The following is a 7712-nucleotide window of genomic DNA, read 5'->3' as shown; positions in this document are numbered from 1 at the left end:
TTCCACTAACTTATATTTTCTATCTTAAACTTTAACCTCTACTTTACAGTAACATTGGAAAGTATGGTAGCTGAAAGGGATTAGAAGGAAACAAGTTGGTTTGTATTTTATGTGGTAGATTGTATTTTGCAAGGAAATAAATTACTTGAGAGAAAATGGCTTTTGTAAAAGGTCTGTTACAGCTACGAAGAAAAAGGAAATGTGCAATGTGCTTTTTTGAAAAAAATAAAAGTAGTTAATATCATGTTGCATCTTTTAGCATAAGCTCTTGGGTACCAATAGGGGCCAGGACAGCTTTCTCCTGTTTCCTGAATTACAGGCCATCATCCTATGAATGCTTCAGGCATTCTTTTTAGTTCTTTTTTAAAAAAATGGATTTTTAAAAAGTGACTACCTGAATAGATCTAGTATCTTAGGCAAAACAGGAATATAAAAAAATCTGCTAGTTTAATTTTAACCTACTTCTAGATATTGAAGTAGATGGAAGCAGTAGAAACATAACCTAAAATTAGTAGGTTTGGGATTTAATTCTGTCTTAATTTTAATTATAGCAACTTTGTGGGGTACAACCTGCCTTGCTTTACCCAGATTTTCATGCAGGATTCCTCCATGCAGTTTGTAAAAAACGTTGCAGAGCAAAGAGATATGAACCCTATTGAAGTACAAGAGAGTCATCAGACACATCAACAATAGGATTTTGTGTTTCTCCACTCTTTCATAGTATTTTACTCTTCCAGAAATGTTCTGCAGCCCAACCACTATGTCCTGTATCTTATAAATGTCTACCTAGAGAGGATATATAGTAATGGCTTATCACTTGGATGAATAATATTCCATGGGCATGTGAGATTTTCTTCTTTTATAGAAGATACTTGTTTAGTGGAACAACTTGTTTTGTTTTATGGACCACCAGGCATTTATTTCTTCATCCGAAGCTGGTGTCAACCTGGTTCAGAGTCTAGGAGAATGAACTGATATGTCCAACTGCCTTGACTTTATCTGTGATAAAATCAAAATTGCAAAAGCATGGAAAAATTGCTGATATAAATCATATGTCAACAAGCTATACCTCCGAGTTTTCTTTCCTTCTAAAGGATTTACAGAAACTCTGACCTCCATGTTTCATAATCAAATTAAACCTTTTAAGATATTATTCCCTATAATCCTATATATGTATGTAGATCCCACCTTATGTATCCTACAGGTTTTTCCAGGCAGATGATAGTGACTCTTCATGTCCTGTCTCTGTCCTCAGTGTTTACTCTCTGACTGCCAAGTGGGATTTGGGACTGACCACAGCAGTTTCTGCTGCTGCTATATCCAACAGCTCTTGCTGCTGCTCTGTTGGAAGTTGTGCCTCTCCTGCTCACTCTGAGCACCCAACCAGTCTGGATTTAGGGCAACTTGACAGCAACTGGGGCTAACCAACCCTGCTGGGCAAAACTGAGCAGGCACTCCCAGGATCTGTACAGATGCATGGTCAGCAAGCCTGGGCAAGCATTTCTGCTGGGAACAGCACTCATTTAAGAGTCCCCTGGGGAAGCTACCTGCCAAGAAAACCTAAAATTTATTGCCTCAGTTCCCTGCGTCAGCAGATAGTTATGGACCAAAACCATGGAAGGGACAGACGTGAGCGTGTGGGGACAACATTGCCACCAAGGGGACTGTGCTGTCAAACTGCCTCTTGATGTGTAGAGTTGGCTTCTAGTAGAGTTCAACCTCTTGTTGGTCAGGGAGTGCTTGAGTCTTCCTCTGGCATGGTTGTTTCTGCAGCCACTGAACATGGCTGAAATCTCCAGTATGGTCCATCTTACTTTTGAGTGTCCACCTTGTAGCCTGACTACTGAGGTGGTAGAAAAATGCACCATCATGGCATTGGAAGATGTTCTCATTGCTGTCTGCATGTGGTATATCATTTCTTAAGAAGTTTTGTTTAGAAATAGATGTTTTTCAGCCAGGGATTTGCCAAAAGCATTTGGTAGCTGGGTATTCTAGGGTTTATGTGTAATTCTTCTGAAGCGGCTCTTCAAGGTCAAATATTAAATGTTTTCCATCACCAATATTTATTTTCCAGTAAATGGGAAATAGTGTTCATCTTCAGGTCCCCTATAATCAAATTTCATTCTTTCCCTCCTGAAGCTGACCTAAACATTTTTCCAAGTGGAAATTATCACTCTGTTTCTCTTCACAGAACTCAGAACCCAATGGTTTGCATTTTTCCCTCTCTGATTTATGTATGGCCCAGACTAGAAGAAATAAAATACATTGTGCTACTGTACAGTGTCCATGTGTTGTCCTTCAAAGAGCAGCTTTACCCATAAAGAGCTGCTCTTCTGCTGCACTCCACAAAATGCCAAATACAATGCAAAGCATGGGTGAGGGGAAAGCAAACATGAAAGAGTCCATATGTAATTTCTTCTAAAATGACTCAAACATTTCATGTCAGTTGTTTTATAGAATAATGCATTGTTGATATGAGGACAGCATGAACCCAGAAGAGAAAAAGCAAAATTGCAATCAAAGATAACCTTTAAATTTTAAGCCTTGGTCTGAATTACATATTTTTCTAATCAGAATAACTAACTTTCCATCTTAATTGGTGCATTATGGAAAAATTCCAGGGACTAAAAGTACAGCAGGAAGACACATTACTCTAGTCTTGTGCAGCTAGACAAAGACTCCAAAATCAGAAAGCATTATGTATAATGAAGTCTGAATACCCCATCTTAATTTTTCAATATAGTATTTTTAACTGCTGGATCTACAACAGTTCTTATTTTTGAAGTTGTTCAGTCTTGATTTAAATGCTTTGCATGATTACAGGTCCATTACAGTTGTACATAAATTGTTCTAGAGTTGGGATATTGTGAAAAGACTGATTTATTGAATTTGTTCAGCTTTGTCTTTTGCCTCTTAGCTCAGGTTACTCGCTTTTTAGTCTGGGTTGCAGATATTTATATTACATTAGATCTTCTATCCAATTTGTAGAAAGCCCAAACATAAGACAACCACCTCTGGTTCTCCTCTGTCATGAGCTAAAGAGATTCTACATACAAAACCCAAAACAGCCAAGAAAGTGCTTCATTCCTGCACATTAAAGAGCCACAGTAGTAGCTCCGCTTACATTAACACCAAAGCCACTCTCTGTCTTGTCTTCACTCAGATTTATGGTTTACTTCTCTTGTCTGAAGAATGACTGAATCCTTTGGCAAAGCATCTTCAACCACCCACTTCTGTGCCATCCTTGGATTTTTTTGTTTGGGTCATAAATTATGTAACTCCCTGGTTGCCTCATAAGTGTGCTCTCATGTTGTATTGTGAGTGTGGCAGAGGAGGAGATGGGCACAAACCCAAGCAGCAAAGACAAGGCTGACCTAGAAGAGCTGATCATTCTTACATTCACATGCCTATAACTGTGACAAACCTGTTTTGGTTGGGGTTTTATCCCTCTAGTTGTAACATCATTATGATAAAATACCAGTTTATTCTCCTATTCCTGTTCTGCCAAAGGTGTTAAGTATCCAAAAACCAGAATACTGATAGTCTGTGTGACTGTAAAGCCAGCTCCAGCAACAGCAGTGTAGGCTGTGTTGACAGGAGTTTAGCAGATATTGTCAGAGTGTATTACTGAATTATTCAGTGTCACCATTATTTTTGTTCTGCTGCTTTTCATGGATTCACTGACAGAGAAGTGATAGTTTGTATACTGAGATCAAGAGATCCCTTGGATTCTTGAAAACAACCTATGACTGGCATAACTGCAATGAGTTCTTGTTTGCTTGAATGGACTGATTTGCTTCAGGTAGCTGACAGCAAGGCAATTATGTGAAAATTGGAAGTGTTACATCACGAGGAATTGGCTGTTTGTACACATCCAGCTGTTTAAGAAGCAGGACTGGAAGAGTGATAAAGAGAAAACTGATGTTTGCACAAGTTAGTAGGGGGAAAACAATCACCATTAAGTGTGAAAGAGCAAAGTTCATTGCATAAGACAGGCAAGTGACTGGAGAAACTAATATTCATCCAGTTGTTACATGCTTAGAGGAAAAAGTAGGGCTTGGGAGGCCTATGCTGCACCTTTGTATCAGACTCACACCTATATACTGCTATTTTTTTCCTCAGTGCTATGGGATAGTTGTCCATGCTTGCCAGTTCATTCTGATTAAGAGAGAGTGTGAATTTGCAGGCTGTTCCTTCTCTTTGTGGACACTCTTCTTTCGCCTGTTCTGATTTAACCTAATCAACTTCTGAAAAGAAGTCAGTTTTGACACAGTCTTTTGATTAATTAGAATAAGGTTTTCTTCTTTCAGAATAAGCCTGGTTTTGCACTGGATTGTTCAGAAACAGCTATTCTGAAAAAAACAGCTATTCAAACAGCCCTACAGTAACTCCACTATGGAGGTGAATCTTCAAGAAAGTCATGTGAGACTGCTGGGGGAGCAGTATAACATAAAAGCGAGGATATTCTCAAGCATAAAGGCAGCAGGAAAATAATTCTCCATGAAAATTAATGTCTTAACTTCCTTATCTCAGCACCCCCAGCCACAGCAGTTAGAAAGCATGCCACAGAGAAGGGCTCTGGTTTTGAGTCACACAGCCTCTGGTTTGGCTGTCAATGTGCTTCTGCCCATCCAGGGCTGAAGGGACCCCTGCTGCTGCTTCTGCTTCCTGGGGCCGAGCCCTCCTCACCCCTGTGCCCAGTGAGAAGGAATTCCACTCGCCTGTGCATTTGTACAGAGCCCTGCTGCTCTGCTTCCCTGCAGCCCCATGGAATCGGGGATGTTCCCTTCTGGCCCCAGAGGGTCTGGGAGGCTGTGCCTGCATCCCTGCACCTCCAGCCCTGCACCCCCCAGCTCCTGCCTCTGCTGCTGCCCCAGAGGGCCTCACTGGGTCCCCCACTGTGCTCACACAGCTGAAGTGCTCAAAAAAGCTGCTCTGGCCGTGCTTTTATGGGCTTGCTGTGCACCCAGCAGGGACAGCACCTTGGGCCACCCTGAGCACAGGGCGTGCGTGCAGCCTTCCTTTTCATTTTCTCCCCGGGAGGCGGAGAAGAGTGAGTTTTAAATACAATGCTGAGAGTTCGGGGCTGCTAAGCAGAGCCTGCCTGATTGCAGATGCAGCTGGAGCTCCTGGCTTAGTCCTGGCACGAGCAAGTTAAGGACAAAAGGTCTTCGCTCCTCTTATGCAAAGAGACAATTTCTGTGGCAGCTGAGGGCAGCATTAGTATTCATGCCTTGGCTGGTCTGGCAGCAATGCAGCTAACTTGATATTAACTGTGGCACAATGACTGGGCTTTATGGGCTGTTTCTTAATATATACCACAGGTAACCAACCAAATGTTTCTTTATCCTATTTTCCTCGGGGTACCTGCTGCTCCAACAATGGCCTGGGTTTTTCTTGCAGTGGTGGTGGTTTTTTAAGAGTCATAGGCAGGTTCCCCACTGGGCTCATTTATTGTCGTGTTGTAATTTTGTGTTGGTTTATTTTCCAGATGACCAAAGTTCCTCTTAAACTCAAGTCATCTGTGTTTACAAATATTTTATTGTGTAATATACTAAAGCTTTTTCCCAGCATTTGAACTGGACCATAGATTTGATGCTGAGACATTTCCACATTGTATGCATTAGAAATGTGTTACCCTGAATGACTAATGGAAATTATTTCTGCTCCAGGAAGCAAAATGATGCTGAGTGAAAGAGAGAAGAGGGTTTATATGGAAACAAGAGTATATTCCCCTTTGCTCAGGCCTGCTGAAATGCTCTCTCCTCTGCCCCCTCGTTGTGTATCTCACCACGGCACAAGGGTGTGCCAGAACATGTTCCCACAACCTTTCAACCCATTCAGCACAGCCTGCAACTTTCCTGGCTATTTTTGTGTACTCTACTCAATGATTAAGTGCCCAGGACTGTGATAATACATCCTTTCAGCACTGGCAACCAACAAAATGCAGTCTCAGCTGCTCACAAACAGCTTTTCCAGTTCTTCTTCCTTAAAAAAAATGGATTATTGATAGATTATCCTTCTGATCATAAGGGTCTAAACTTGGAGACGTGTTCTTCCTGGCAAGGACTTCAGCTCTTAGTAATCAAGGATTATTCTTGTTGACAATAGGGGTTCTGCATCTAAGTGAAGCCCCTTGCAGGCTGCCTTTGCCTGCTATAAACAAAGTGTCTCATCTGCAGCTGAAGATTAACCACGTCTGGGTGGAAACAGGGCAGCTATTCAATTTTACAAAGCTGAAGCAGTTTCCTGAACACCTCTGGTTGTATAGTGGTATTTTAGCTTTGCTTCAGCTTCTCAGTCTATTTACCAAACAGGCTATAACCCTGCTGATGATTTGTCCTCAGTAGTAAAGCCCCTTCTCTCTCTGACATCTGAGTTTTTGCATTGCTCAGTCACACTCGGGTGCTGTGAGCCCTCACTCCCCCAGCAAGATTAATTCAATCTCATATTGACCAGGTGAAAGGGTTTACCATCAATTCACTGTGGTTCATTGTTCTTGTCAACACCAGAACAGAGTCTTGTGGTCTGGGTCAGGGTGCAGTGATACTCCCCAATAAACGATTTCAATTTCTCCTTCAGGATCAGCTGGCAGAGACCAAAGCACAGCACATCCATGGCAGCTGACTGACAGCTCGCTGGCAGCTCACAACCCAAATCACGCCTGCTTCACATTATACCCTCGTGAACTAATAAAAATAAAACAACAAAATGGGAGCTCTTCCACTGAGCAGAGCAGGGGAGCATCAGCCACTGCAATGTGGGCAGGATGTGACAAAATCAGAAATCAGAACTTTTGGTTCCCACCTTCCCACTCACCTTCAGGAGTGCCTGAATCCTTGAGGAGCCTCCATTGCCTGAGCTTCCAGGCAGGCTCTGCAGCAATGCTTGAAGGAGTTTGTCTTCCAAGGACCTCTGGCACAGTGAACATTTCACCATTAAAGCTTGACTCACTAAACAGAGCAGGGGTTAAATGTAGGGAACCACACTGAGGGTCTGGCCCTGCACATACCTGCAGAGACAGGTGATTTTTGATGCCAAGGTCACCTGCAGGTGATTTTTAATGCCAAGATCACCTTCTAGTATCAGGGTCAGGCACCAGAAGAAAGCATTCCCCTGATGGGCTATCTCTGATTCTACGAGACATATCCTCCGAGCCCCACATGGCAGCCAGAGGAAAGTCTCCATCCAGAAGCAGAAAAGGAGGCTGTTTTGGGACCTGCCAGCCATGGCCAATAGGAGTTGTGCAGGCAAAGGGCCAGACTCCCACAGATATAAATCAGTCAGGCTCCACTGACATCCCAGCTCTGCTCGTTCACACTCAGGGAAGGTGTTGCTCACTGTATTTCAGGTGTTAGATTCTAATTTACACTCACTCTCTGTCCCACTACAAGGCAAACACATTCATTGGCAGGCTCTTGGCTGAAGAGGGTGCTGCATTATACCTCTGGTTTCATTCTAAAAAGTAAAAGCAAAACCTTAGCCTAGCCCTCCCAAACTACGGTATGAAAATGCATGCCAAAACTGTGCTGTAAAAATATTTGGAATGTTAAAAATAGATTGGCATTTGAATAGCTGTTGAAAGGGGAAGCAGTCCCAACTAAACCTGGCATGACCACAGCTGTTTATTTTCCCTACACTTATTTCCAAGCAGGTTCCAGCACACAGGGGGATAATTTCCTCATAGGGGCTTTGTACCCCAGGTGGTGGCA

This window comes from Molothrus aeneus, chromosome 3, assembly GCF_037042795.1.
Source record: "Molothrus aeneus isolate 106 chromosome 3, BPBGC_Maene_1.0, whole genome shotgun sequence".
NCBI classification, from domain to species: domain Eukaryota; kingdom Metazoa; phylum Chordata; class Aves; order Passeriformes; family Icteridae; genus Molothrus; species Molothrus aeneus.
The sequence above is the reverse complement of the archived record's forward strand: the minus strand, read 5'-3'. Positions refer to the sequence as shown.